The sequence below is a fragment of the Petaurus breviceps genome, unplaced genomic scaffold (assembly GCF_028583685.1).
Source record: "Petaurus breviceps papuanus isolate PSGF00001 unplaced genomic scaffold, PetGlider_PUasm1.0 90847, whole genome shotgun sequence".
NCBI classification, from domain to species: domain Eukaryota; kingdom Metazoa; phylum Chordata; class Mammalia; order Diprotodontia; family Petauridae; genus Petaurus; species Petaurus breviceps.
Window position 1 is genome coordinate 18,225,694 of NW_027187360.1, and position 15,421 is coordinate 18,241,114.

Below are 15,421 nucleotides of genomic sequence, written 5' to 3' on the forward strand. Positions count from 1 at the left end.
AAATATTCTTCTAACCATAATCTCAGTGATAGAACCATCTGTAGATTGATTAAGTCAAATCACAGAAATCATTTTCTACCAGGAGTTATAATGAAAGTGAAAAGCATTTAATGACATTTGGGAAGCTATAAATTATTGAGTAATTGTGATTTTTAATTTGACTTCATAAAATGTACTCATTAATTTCAAAAGCCCATTTTGAGAACCTGCTATGTGCATATTACACTCTGCTCAAAATAGAGCAGTTATAGTAGAGGTAAGATTCAGGGACAGAAGGAAAGAGACCAGGCATATGGAACTCAACTCCCTTAAAATCTGGCTTCTGTCTTAAAGGCTCTTAAAACTACCATCTCCAAGGTCACTAGTGAATTCTTAATTTTAATTTTTATATATTTCTTCTACAGTTTTTCTCCTTCACTTTCCTGGCATTTGACATTGTTGACGCCATATTCTTCTATATAATTTATCCTCCTACAGTTTCAGTGACCCTTCTTTCCTTTAGTTCTTCTGCCTGCTTCTTCCTGCTGTCTCTTCTTCCTTTGTTCACCTTTCTCTTCCTGCTTCCTATTTATCAGTGTTGTTATGCTCCCAAGGTCTCCTCTTCAGTCCTTTATTCAAAATCTTTTGTGAATATTCAACTACTCCCATAGCATCAATTATCACCTCTGTGAAGATGATCCCTGAGTCTCCACATGTATCCTGAATTTCCAATTGATTTCTGAAGGTGTCTAGTTGGGTATCCTATCAGAATCTCAAACTCATGTCAGAAGCTGAATTCATCTTCTGACTAAAAAGCCTGCTCTTACTCTCAATTTCCCAACATTTTTCCAGTCTCTCTTGCTGTTCAAAACCATCTTTGACTCTCCCACTCATCTTAACCCTACTTCCAATTTTCCAGGTCCAGTGAGCTCTGTACATATTTTCTCTTCCTTTTGTCTCGTTTCTTCTCACAAATACTGGTGACTATAACGGAATACTATTGCTCTATAAGAAATGTTGAGCAGGATGATTTCACAAAACCTGGAAAGACTCATATGAAATGATACAAAGTGAAGTAAGCAGAACCAAGAGAACATTGTACACAGTAATAGCAATAATATTTGATGAATAACTGTGAATGGCATAGCTTTTCTCAGGAATACAATGATCTAAGACAGTTCTAAAAGACTTGTGATGAAAAATGTTACCCACCCCCAGGGAAAGAACTGATGGAGTCTGAATACAGATCAAAGCATGCTGTTTTTCACGTATTTGTGTGTGTGTGTGTGTGTGTGTGTGCATGCATGCTTTTGGGGGAGGAGCCTAACTCCTTTCATAACATGACTAATATATAAATATGTTTAGCATTATTGCACACGTATAATCTATATCAAATAGTTTACTCTCTCAGGGAGAGAGAAAGGAGGGAAGGAGAGAATTTGGAATTCATCCTTTTTAAAAAATTAATATTTAAAAAGTTTTACATGTAATTGGGGAAAATAAAATATTATTTTGAAAAACTACAAATACCTTTATAATCATTCACCTATCCCCAATCTAGTCCCTAATGCTCACCAAGGTATATTTCACAGAAATTTTAAAGTAATTATTTTTTCTAATGTGCTGATCTATCATTTCCCCTATCAAAAAGGCTTTAGTAGTTCCCTATTGAGTATAAGGAAAATTAGTATTAATAACTCATATTTGTTGTGCTTTAAGTATCATAGGAAAATACATTTAGAGCTAGAAGGGATGTGAGAGGTCATAAAGTCTAACCATCTCATTTTACAAATGAAGAAACGAGTCATAGAAAGGTTAGAGAACTTGATCATGGTCACACGGCTGGGAAGTATCAAAGGCAGAATTTAAATCAAGATCTTCCTGCTTCTAGGTCCAGCACTTTAATCACCATAGTACTCTGCCTTTCACAGGAAGAAGAGATAACAAGTGAATTTATTGTTGTTGTTTTTTTTAAAGCAATTGGGGTTAAGTAACTTGCTCAAGGTTACATGGCCAGTTATTTCTGAGTGTGGTGCTAAGTATCTGAGCCCGGGATTCAATCCCCAGGTCATGCCAAAACTGGGGCCGGTGCTCTTACTCGCTGAGCCACCTGGCCGCCCCTAACAAGTGAATTTAAATCCTTTTACTCTAAATAGAATATTTGGAGACTATCCAACACTGACTTGCCATGCAAAGAGTTGTACTCAGATCAACCCTGACAGGTTGGAAGTAAAATATCTTTACCCCACTTTCAGATGGGGAAGGTTAAGTGACTTGACAAGGTTCACACAGCTAGTGTCAGAACTAGGAATCTAATTCAGATCCCCTAACACTGAGTCCAATACTGTGGAGTCAGGAAGATGTGATTTCAAATATGGCCACAGACTCTTGTGACCCTAGGCATGTCATTTGTCCTCTCTCTGACTCAGCTTCCTCAACTGTAAAGTGAGAAGAATATAGTACCTATTTCATAGGGTTGTTAAAAGAATCAAATAAGATATTTGTTAAGTGTTTAACACAGTGCCTGACACATAGGAAGCATTTATATGCTTGCTTCTTTCCTTCCAATGATATGCTAGTCTCCTTCCCCTAATACAATTCCCTAGCCTAGCATTTAAGGTTCTCTGCAATCTGAATCTAACCTACATTTCCAATCAATTATCTCTCCCCTTTTTTACAATATATGTTCCAGTAAACTGGACTACTGAGTATTCCTTTATTTGTACTAAAAGCTAGTATAGTATAAAATCAGCTTACAGGTCAAATAATATTTGGAACAGTTAGGTGGTACAGTGGATAAAGTGTCAAGCCTAAAGCCAGGAAGATTCTTCTCCCTAAATTCAAATCTAGCCTCACTTAACCCTATTTGCCTCAATTTCCTTATCTGAAAAATAAACTAGAGAAGCAAATTGCAAATCACTCTAGTATCTTTACCAAGTATACCCCAACTCGGGTCATGGAGAGTCAAACAGGACTGAAATGATTGCAGAAGAGCAAACATTTGAACTCAAATTCCACTTTTCTCATGCACTTATTTGCTTGGTGACCATGTGTTATCACCAGGAGGCAACATATTTAATCCTTCTTACAACTCAGTTTCTTTACCTGGAATATGGATTCAAAATGCTGTTGTGCCTTCTAATTCACTATAAATGCCATATACTATAATTGAATTAGGTCCCATAAATAATTAGCAGTTGAGTCAAAACTAGATCTGAGGTCTTTTGATTCCAAGTCCGGCTCCCTTTCTAATGCTTTATTTCCCTTTCTCCCATTGCTTCTGTCACACCTATAGGTTGGACTCCCAGAGTTGAAAGACTATGATCGTTGATCTGAATCTCATGGCTCCCTCTAGACTTCTGCTGACAAGACCTGCAAAATCATAGGTTGCCACATTCCCAGTCAACTTGACTCCTTTCAGGAGTAATTGCAACCTCTCTGGAACAGAAAGATGAGGAGAGAATATACAGATTCACCAATCAAGCTATGAAATGGGTATCATTAACTGCTCTACTCACTGATAATGAGCATGAGTGTAAACCTTATTTTTATGGATAACATTTATTTAGTTGTTTATTTATTATTTGTTTTTACATTCACTTTTATAAAATTTGAGTTCTAAATTTCCCCCCTCCCTCCCTTCCCCACTCCCCAGGATTGTATGTAACCTGATGTTGGTTATATATGTACATATCATATTAAATATATTTCCATATTTGTCATGTTGTGAAAAAAGAATCAGAATAAAAGGGAAAAACATGAGAAAGAAAAAACAAAGCAAAAAAGAGAGAAAATGGCATGCTTCAATCTGCATTCAGACTCCATATGGTTCTTTCTCTGAATTTGGATTGCGTTTTTCATCATGAATCTTTTGGAATTGTCATAGATCATTGCATTGCTGAGAAGAGCTAAGTCTATCAAAGTTGGCCATCTCAAAATGTTGCTGTTATAACTGTTTACAATATTCTCCTAGTTCTGTTTATTTCATTCACCATCAGTTCATGTAGGTCTTTCCAGGTTTTTCTGAAATCTGCCTGCTCATCATTTCTTATGGAAAAATTGTATTCCATTATATTCATATGCCACAACTTGTTCAACCATTCCCCAATTGATGGGCATTCCCTCAATTTCCAATTCTTTGCTATCACAAAAAGAGCTGCTATAAATATTTTTATACATGTGTGTCCCTTTCCCTTTTTATGATCTCTTTGGGATACAGACCTAGTAGTGGTATTGCTGGAGCAAAGGGTATTCACAGTTTTATAGCCCTTTGGGCATAGTTTCAAATTGCCCCCCAGAATGGGTAGATTCGTTCACAACTCCACTAACAATGCATTAGTGTTATGATTTTCTTAATCTCCTCCAATATTTATCATTTTAAGTGGAAACCTTATTCCAGGTGGTACTAAGCAGGCAGTGATAACTCAGAACCTTTGGAGAGGTACTTCTAGCTCCATTGACTAAAATCAAATATCCTGCACTTCCTTTCTCTCCTCAAAAAATAAAATTAAATTAAAAATGAATTTTAAGATACAATGTGGAGGCATGTCTCAACTATAGTTTATCTACTGGTATAGTGGATATAGTGCTAGGCCTAGAGTCAGGAAGATTTATTTTTCCTGAGTTCAAATTTGGTCTCAGACACTTAGTAGCTGTGTGATCCTGGGTGAGTTTCTTAATCCTGTTTGCCTTTTTTCCCTCAACTGTAAAAGAAGATAGAGATGGAAATAACAAATCATTCCAATATCTTTGTCAAGAAAACCCCAAATGGAGTCACAAAGAGACAAACATAATTGAAAAATGACTGAATGACATGGACCTCAAATTCAATATAAGTCAACAGTATGATAGGGCAGACGATAAAGCTAATGCAATTTTGAACAATTCAATTAAGAGCAGCCTAGACCTGTACCCAACATCATCATCATTTTCTCCACCAATGAGATTCTTATGAAAATACTCTAGATTTGAAACATAGCTTAAATTAGGAAACATTTTATAGTCATCTGGAGACAGGAATGGGGAGCCACAGGCTTCCAAATCTGCATCTGAATTGGGGTGATGGTGCTGGCAATTCCCTAGGTAGAGGTTCTATGGTGGCTTCAAAAAGAACTTCCTACTGTTCCCTTTTTGATAGGAAAAGTTCTATTTCTGATGTGTCCTAGAAATACCTCCCCTTTTCCAGGGACCCTGATGTGCATTCCTATGGAGCAAGGTGTTATTAGTTACTTCTAGTCCAGATCTACAGTATGCTAAGTAATAAGAATGAAATCAAAATGTTACCTGATTTTTCCAAAGTTAGCTAAAAAGAGTGATATAGAGAAATGTATTATTGACACAAGGTGCTATGGGAGCATTTGACGCAAAATTAGCACTTATCCATAAAGGTATTGGGAAAAGAATCTTCTTAACTGATTTTAGGCATGAAAGCAAAATACAATGGGTATTTAACACTTACAGGTCATATATTGACATATTATATGTCAGTTACCAACAACTTAATGTTGTTTTCTCAAGTAAGTAACCAAAGTCCTTCTAGAAGCAACTAGTAGCACAGTGGGTGGAGTGCTGGGCTTGCAATCAGGAAGAATTGACAGTAGCTTACACCTCAGACATTCTAGGTAACCTCTGGGCATGTCACTTAATCTCTGTTTGCCTCAGTGTGTTCGACTGTAAAATGGGGGAAATAATAGCACCTACCTCACAGGATTGTTGTGAGCATCACATAATACAGGTTTGTAAAGCACTTAGCACAGTGTCTGGCATATAGTTGATGTAATATAAATGCTCATTCCTTTCTCACCTCTCCATTTCTTGAGGCAGTTCTGTGTTTTTCCCCTTCTTGAAATTCTATATATTGGCCACTTTTATTCCTCATGGGAGGGAGAATGAATTTCTAGTACACAGAAGTACTAGGAAGGAAGAATGACTTCACTTATGACTAGAACCATGTGAGTTGATTGGTTGGTCAGTCACTGTCCTTTGTTCTCAAAGAGGACCTAAATGATTTTACTATGTTAGAGTCGTTACACTGTGTCTGCCTGTGGCTGATCAGACCAAAATGAGCTCAGAATGCTCTACTTGCAGGGCAGGCACAAATAGTCCATGTGAACATTTGAGGTGGATTCTATAATTTGCAAACCCCATGTTTTTTTGAGCTATTTCAATTCTACATTGTTCATAGAGCACAGCACCTCCTTTGATGAGGGCACACCGGGCTGGGTGGTCCTGTGCCACTGTCTTCTGTGTCATGCAATCCATTCTGAAGGTCTTCAGAGAGACCTTGAGAGGGTCCGTGTGTTGCTTCTTCCAACCACCCTTCTGTGAATTCTTCATAAAAATGTTTTGTTTTGGTTTGGTTTGGTTTGTTTTTTGGGGGGGAGGGAGGTTGTTGTTGTTTTTTAGGCAAGCATATGTTTGTTATTCAAACAATGTATCCCATCAAAGTTGCACTCTCTGCAGTAGAGTTTGAATGATTGACAATTTAGTTTAAGAAAGGACCTCAGGGTCTAGTACCTTATCTTACATGGTTATTTTCAGAATCTTCCTAAGACAATTCAAATGGAAGCAATTCAACTTTCTGGCACGGTGCAGATATGCTGCCCAGGTTTCACAGGCATAAGACAATGAGGTCGGCACAATGCTCTGTAGACCTTCAGTTTGGTAATTACTTGAATATTTCTTCTCTACCATACTTTCCTGTGAACTTTCCCAAACACTGAGCTGGCTCTGGCAATGTGTGCATCAACCTCATTATCCACGTGTACATCCCAGGAAACTATACTGCCAAGGAAAGGGAATTTATCTAAAATATTCATAACTTCTCCTTTTGCTGGTTCGACATGTGGATGGTGTGGTGCTGGCTGGTGGAGCACCTGCGTTTTCTTAGTGTTAATGGTATGGCCAAAATTATCACAAGCAGCAAAGAATCAATCCATACTATTTTGCCTCCCAGCTTCAGAGGCTAAACTGAGTACACAATCATCTGCAAACAAAAAATCATGCACCAACTCTGCCTCAATTTTAGTCTTAGCTTCTAGCCTTTTAAATGTTAAGTAATTTTCAATCAATACAACAGCTGACCTTCATGCCATTTTCATCATCATCTGACAACATTGCTTAAAATATTATGCTAAAAATCATGGGAGCAAAAATACAGCCTTGTTTCATTCTACTGGTGACTGTGAATGGGTTGGAGTATTATCCATTATCCAAAACCCAGGCAAGCATTCCGTTATGAAAGTGATACACAATATTGTTTAACTTCCCTGGGCAACCAAATTTTTACATAATTTTCCATAAGCCCTCACAACTAATGTTATCAAGGGCCTTGGTCATATCTATGAACGGTGCATACAAAACTCTGTTCTGCTCCTAATATTTCTCCTGGAGTTATTGGGCATCAAACACCATGTTGACCATTCCCTGGCCCTTTCTGAAGCCACACTAGCTCTCAGGTAGATGACCATATTCCAAGTGAAGGATCAACCTATTAAGGAGGACTCTGGAAAGCATCTTGCTAGCAATGACTAAGAGAGAGAACTGCTGTGACTGTCACAGGACAATCTATTTCTTTAACCTTTATAGAGATGGACAGTGGAGGCATCCTCGAACTTATGGGAGACAAGCTTCTATTGACATATAACCCAGAAAAATGTATTAAGCTATTGTATGAGCAATAGACTCCTCCCCTTTTTAATTTCAGCTGGAATAGAATCGTCACCAGGTGATTTGCCACAGGAGAGGAGCTTAATGGCATTCAAAACCACTTCTTCAGTTGAAATCTGGCTAAAGAGGGATTGACTTCAAACTGAGGTAAATGGTTAATTGCTTCAGCATTGATTGATGACGGTTTGTTGAGAACATTATGGAAGCATTCAGTCCATCTCTCCAAGATCCTGTCCTTATCACTAATCAATGTGGTTTCATCACCACTGAGAAGAGATATGGCATAGGTTTTTAGCCTTCAGGGTATCATAAAGGCACTTTGTATTGTTACAATATGTATAAAATGAATTTCATCTGCCTTTTTACCGAGCCAAGAATCCTGCATCTCTAAGTTTCACTTGTACTTTACTTTTGATGAAATTAAATGCTATCTTCTTAGAGATGGGTTAACTATCCTGCTGGTAAACCCTGTGGAGTTCTCATTTTTAATTTAACTGCCTCTGAATTTCCCCATCATTTTCATCAAACCAATATTGATGTTTGTGAATGTTCTGACCCAGCTGAGCAAATGCAGTGCTGTGCACAAATCTGTGAAAGCAACCCACTCCTTTTCTGCTCCACTGTTGCCAATTGTGTGTTATCTCAATTATCCCTTCAATTTAGTAACAAACTGCTCAGAGAAGTGCTCTAATCTAAGACATTAAGTCTTCTGGTAGTCATCTTTCCTTGGAACCACCACTTTTGTTGAATGCAAATATTCAACTTGGAGAGGATAAGGCTATTATCAGTCCAGTACTCTGCATCACACATTGTTTTCATCACTCTCACATCCTGCCTGGCTCTTCTTGAAATGACATAGTTTATTAAATGCCAAATTTTGCTGCGAGGGTGCATCCACAAAGTTTTGTTTTCCTTCGTTAAGTGGAAGACAGTGTCCATGATGAGCAGGTCATGAGTTGCACGAATCTTCAGTAGCAAGTGACCATTTCTCTTTCTGTTTCCAACTCCATTCTTCCCAAGGATCCCCTGCCATGTCTAGTAGTCTGTGCCTCTGTACTGCCAATGCAATATTCACAGTGCCGACAGTTACTGTAAATATGTAAATAATTCTCAATCACAAAATATTACAGAATCTCCACATAGAAGACAGAAGCCCAGGTAACCAAATGCCAACACCAGGAAACCAAACCCATCATAGCAACATAGAAGTTAATACAACATAACACAGCAGAGAGCCACACCATCCTTTAGTCTTCCCACAAACTGACACTCACAAGCCTAGCTGTCTTCCTGAGTGTGCGCTCTCCTCCCTCCAGCTCTAACTGCTCTGACTCCCAGCATCCTGTGAGCTCTGCTCCACCCTTCAGCAAACTCCTCCCACCACAGGATTCATGTGATTACATTCGACCTATTAGGGGGCAAAGAAGATCTTCACATTTCTATTAACATTACAATCCACTCGAGCATTAAATTTACCCAGAATTATAAGCTTGTCCTCTTTTGACATGTTGATGATGAGCATCTCCAGGTCTTCTTAAAATTTTTCTTTGACCTCATCAGGCTTCATCATGGTGGGAGCATAGGTACTAATGGTGGTGAAATAGCATTTTCCTGAAAGTAGCAATCATATTGCAATGAGCCTGTTCACTCCTTTTGGTAGGCATACAAGCTTGTTGACTAGATTAGATTTGATTGCAAAACCTACGCCAGCATTACAGCACTCCCGTTCTCTGTTGTCACTCCATAAAAATGTATATCTAGTTCCAGTTTCAGTAAGCTTGTCTTAATTTGTCAGCTTTGTTTCACTGAGGGCTGCTATTTGGATGTGATATATGATGAGTCCTCTCACATCAATATCTGTTCATGTTTCAGTTCTACTGGATTTTGTGCTATAGATAAGTGTGCATACATTCCACGTACCAATGGTGAGTGGGAATCATCTTTACAGAAGTTTTTTGTAAATTTTTGGTGTATGTATTTTGACCACACAGTGGGATTCCCCACCTGCCACAGTAAACACATCAGGGTTAAGCAGACAATGTATAGGGCACATTTTTTCTAGACCCTCTCTCAAAGGTGAGCAGTGTGGTCCTTAAAAGATGGCTCAGATGCACAAGGGGTTACTATTCCCACTGCTTCTTTTAGTGAAAACATGATCCTATTGCCCAGGCATCCTGTGCTGGCTGGATTGTGACTAAAGTTCCCAGTGTATCCACTTCTGTTCCTTCATCACTTGCCTGTCACTACAGGACTTTGAGATAGATAAGAATGGTAAAATGAGATGGATGATGTCTTTTGATTCATTCATAAATTCAACTCAAATGAGACAGAATTGCACAAAGTCATTGGCCTCACTCTTTCAGAGCCATCACAGTCCAATGGTAGTACAGACTCAAGATGACTGGTGATGGCTTGAAATGCTGTGGATGATTTTGGTATCTTTGATGCCTAAACTAAGTTCTAAGAGTTCCATGGTGCTGGCTTCATGGCCATTGGAATAAATTGTTCTCATCTGCCTATTTCACCAGGGAAAGTCTTCATATGCTTTCGGTAGACACCTCCCTAACTCACTGAAGAGCTTGAGACCTCTTGGTTACCCTCAGAATGGTGTAACCTGTCTGCCATAATGGTGTACTGGGGTGTGACCACTGCACATGCAACAGCTTCTTGGAACCACAGGTGAGGGAAAGTTAGGTAAATCAAGTAGACACAAAAGGTGGAAATCAGTCCTGAAAAAAGGCTTAGCAGTCCTCACGCCAGAGGCACTAGTCTTCCCTGATTGCACCCTATACCCCAATAGAGTTATGTACAAATGTGTGCATGTAAGTTTATATTCTGGAGCTAACAATATTGATTCATTTACATTTCTCTAAGTGGGAAAGAATAGTGTTGGCAGTTATAAAATTCTAAGAAGTGAAGCCATATAATACAGAAAATTTAATAAAGGAAAGGGACAGAACTACAGAGATAAGAAAGTTCAGAATGTATTGTAAGAGATAAACTTGTTGACCCTGACAAATCACTAAACTATGATGAGTTTGAAGAAACTCCTTAGGGTTAAAGTTTCTTTTTTCCAACATTGGAAATACCCTATGCTAAAAAATGAAATCTTTTACATATTTCCATAAATTTGATGCATGCAACTTTATATCTGATACAAAGATAAATTCAATTCAATTCCTACTTTCAAATAATTCACAAGCATATGGAGGAAAAGGCACGTATACAAATAATGTTGCTAGAAGGAAAGAGAGTGATAAGTTCAAATGAGAAGTCCAGATAAAGTATAATGATTTTCTGAAAGGGATTTTTTAGGCATTTGAAGAGGGAAAGATCAATCTTAGTGGAGGCATCTGAGGAGACAAGGAAGTCCAAGGGGCAAGCAAAATTTCATGTGGAAGGTGGGATCTAAGTTGGGCTTAGAAAGAAGGAGAGGACATGAACAGGTAGAGATGGGAGGTATGGGTGAGGGTGGCATGTGGAGTGACAGTATATAAAAAACAGACTTTGAGGAGAGCATGAACAAAGGAGATGAGAGAAGACTGGGCAAAACCAGAAAGCAATTCCTTTTGATTGTTAGATAAAATAGATGAAAGGAAGTAATAATAGCACCCCATATTTATATAGTCCTTATGGCTTGTAAAGAACCTTTCTTATGAGGTAAGCTATAAGAGTATACTGTAGCCTGATTGAGATTTGCAAAGTATCTGACAGTGATTATCTTTTTTAAACCTTGAAACATGGTATCTGTCATGCAAATATTCTCCTTTCAGAAATGAATAAACTGATGCTGGAGAAGTTACAGCTATTAAAAAGAGGTTCCAGAACCTGAAGACAGGCCTTTGACCTTCAGTTCAGGGCTTTATTCCCTGCACAAATTTCAATAACTCAATGCTAGATCAGCACACACTCCTGAGGAACTTGCATGTTCTTGCCCCCCTATCTCTTCAATAGCAATCTTGTCATCCTCAGAATTGGCTTTCTCCAAAGCTCAAATGCTGTCAAAAATTTAAAAAAAATCCAGCATCACTGTGCAGGTCCACGAAACTATGTCCTTCAGGGAGGATAACCATCCTAAATCAATTCATTACAAAATTTTGTACTATGAAAATACATTTCTCCTTGTTTCATTGTGTTGTTTTGTGTGTGTATCTAACACAGAGGCACCATTTGGCTGGATTCAAAGGGACTGCTGACCTAAACTACTCCCTACTCTGGTCTCAGTTATTAGGGTTCGTTGGAGAAGCCAGACTTCTAATTTAGGGGATTAGCAGTCTCCTTTTCTCACATTCCTTGACCCCATAATAACCTCTCCTCAGAATTTAGAGGGAGGGCTTTATAATTATAGTAAGACATATCTCTAAAGCCTAAGAGGTTCCCTAAAAGGAAGCAAAAGAAGTATTCAGTGTACAATATGAACTGGTTATAGGACAGGTAGTTCATTTCTACAAGAAAATGATCACCATAGAAAAATCACAGCATACATTAATAGAATGATTAGAGCAGTATTCTGTAAAGATGGTTCCAATCAGTTTGAAGGCTAATATTTTGTCTCATCAGAACAGACAAAAATTGTACAATACTGCTAATTCATTGATTCACATATCACCTTGGCACTAGGCAGTGTCCAATCAAAAAGTCAAGCTCCATCTTCTTTCCAGTGATGTCTCTCCAATTCTGATGCTTTCCCTTCTGTCAATTGCTGAAACCAATCAGACCTTTCAAACTCAAAAGGTCTTCAAGACACTTCACTCTCCAACTAATCCTCAGCCAAGATCAAGAAAGAGTAAACATAAAAGGGAAAAGTCAGGCAGGAGCCCTTTCAGCTCAATTTCACCTCAATCCTTTTAGACCAGTTGGCACATTGATAAGATCACCATTGCAATTGCTTCAAGGAGGATCCTGCCTTTCCCACCATTCCCTGGAGTCACAACTTATCACCTGAAGCTCTGTAGTCAAAAAAGCCCAGCTATAAGCTATCTCCACTTTTGAAGATCCCTCATTTCATCGGAATTTATGGCTCAGAAGTTAATTAGCATAATTCATCCTCTTAAAATGCGTGACCAGAAGTAGGCTACACAGTGAACTGGAACAGGCAGAAAACATTTTGGCATGTACTTCTCCATCCACCAGTAATGATAAATCCAAGCATGTTCTGTGACCCTTTTATAGATATATATGATACACACACACACACATATATATAATATATTTTAATAGACTAAATAGTATATATAAATAAATATGAAACTATAAATATCTATCATTACATTTATCTCATGTTAATGCATATATTCAATTTAACACAATAGGATACCCATCCTCATCTTCCTTATACTTTCCTTAGAGTACATTCAAATGTTTCAATGATGCTCTTCAACTTTTCTTATTTTTCCCCATTGTTACCATATCAATTTACTCCTCCCCCAAAAAAGCTCGTCTTCTGCCCCAACATGCTTTTTTTTTTAACTTTTAACAAATAAATACAGTCAAACAAAATAAATCCACACATTGGCCATGAATGAAAACATGTCTCAATATGCACTTCTGAGCCATCAATTGTCTCTTAAGAGGTGGGAAAATTGATTTATCACATGTACACTGGAGCTAATGCATTGATACAGATTCTTAAATCTTTAAAGTTTCTTTACTTTACAGGATTGTAGTCATTGTAAAAATCTTTCCTCTTGTTCTACTTTTTCTTTCAAGAAATACCCAGTTTCATCCCCATTATATCCTAGTGGTCAGGAATAATGTAAATGTACTTCTCCCTTTTGTACATTATCAGGAAAATTCACTTGGCCACTTCATGTGTTCATCTGCTGATAATTTGAGAGAAGAATTTAAGAAAATATTTTCTTATTCCAATTAAACTTTTCACCATCTGATCATCATCATCATCATCTTGGAGTCCAGAGATAAGACATGTAAAGAATATCTGTTTGTTCATATATAGCCTATATCAGATTGCATGCTGTCTTGTGAGAAGGGAGAGAGGATAAAAAAGTTTGGAACTCAAAATCTTATAAAAGTGAATGTTGAGAGCTAAAAATAAAGAAAAAAAATCAGCATCTTTTAACACGAGTTTAGAAAGTGCACTCCTTCAAATTACAGATTTTGTCTTTCTTATTATCTCTAGAATTTTGTATAGTGTTTGGTACATAGTAGGTGCTTTATAATGTTTGAGGACTGATATGAAAAATGAAGATAATAACTAGTTATGAGGATCATTGACAAAGCACTTTATAAATTTTGAAATACTACAGAAAAATAAAGAATATCTGTTCTTTGCTTACTCTCTCTCTCTCTCTCTCTCTCTCTCTCTGAGGATTTCCATGTCTGTTTGTCAAGCTAACATAACTATAGCACTGGGTATCATTGAAACAAATATTCAGAAAGTTTATGTCCAAACACTGTAATTTAGTCAAAGGTACATTTGATAAGACTAGCAAAGAGATAAACAATTTGTTGTTTTCTTCAATATTCTTCACTGCTTTGAATAAATTGTTATATGTTTGTATTCCTAGTACTTAGCATAGTGCCTGGCACACAGTAGGTAGGTGTCTAATAAACGTTTATTGAATTGAATCAATAACTTTAGGCCTTGCTTGGTTTATGCTGTGTGGGATAAAAAAAGTGAGATTTATAAAATAATTTTATCTATAAATATTTTCCATCAGACTAACTCTATGCAGTTTCAGATTTGTACCCTTCTTGTATGGTTTTTTTTTTTAGTTTTCTAATTGGGACTCATTTGGGGTCTAATTACTAATGGCCACTTCTAGAGAAAGCCAATTAATGGGAGAGGGTGGAATAGGGGTGGGAGTGTCCACTTTAGAATATTGAGCCTCTTGCTATTCCCTGTGGATCTCAGTGAGAGCATCCCCGTGAAGCCTATTCAAAATGAGAGTAACTCTACCTATGTGAACCAGGAAATGAAAATGGACCAGTCAATTTTGTGGATTTTTTTTTAAAGCAATAATATTGCTGTTAGAATGGGATGAATTACACTTTTTTTCTCTGCAATTTGCATTTACAACATTTTCATCAATTCAAAGCATTAAAATAAAGATCATCTAGCATACCTGGGATCATTATGTCTATCAAAGGATGTTAACAGCTGTACCAAACCCTCAGAACTGTGTGCAGACTGTGAGAAGCAGGGTATCTATAGTAACAGCATGCCAGTATTTGAATGCCACTGTGTTTTCTGATAATAGGTCCATTAATGAAATAGTTGTTTGATTTTCAATCACATTTAATGATACCTTTTGCTCAATATGCATTGAAATACACTGATATGTTCAAATAGCCCATTACTTGGAGGGGGAGCTGGAGCTGGTAGGTGGAAGGGGTGTGGGAGAAGAGTGTTTTGAGGCATGACTGCAAGCAAATTCCCCAAGCTTTCCTTCCTGTTTGGAGCTTGTAGCTAAATAGCTGGTGACTTTAAGTGTTCAATATCAAAACAAAGGCTGTGGGTTTGAAAATGGCATCATTGTCTGCCACTGATAGATTTTTACATTACATTTTCAATTTTAAAGGGGACAGAAGGAAAATCTATAGTATGCACCAAAGGTGAGTCACAATTTCCCCACATTCAACTCTTGTTATTCCTAAAGATTTTACTGGAGACAGACAGAGACAGAGTTGGCTTGGGAATGGGAATGGGTATCCAAGTCAATCTGAGATGGGCAGTTGGTGAGGATAAAACATCCAGTAACTCCCAGTAACACTGGGGATCCAGTTATCATCTCTATGCGGATGAGTGCCCAAT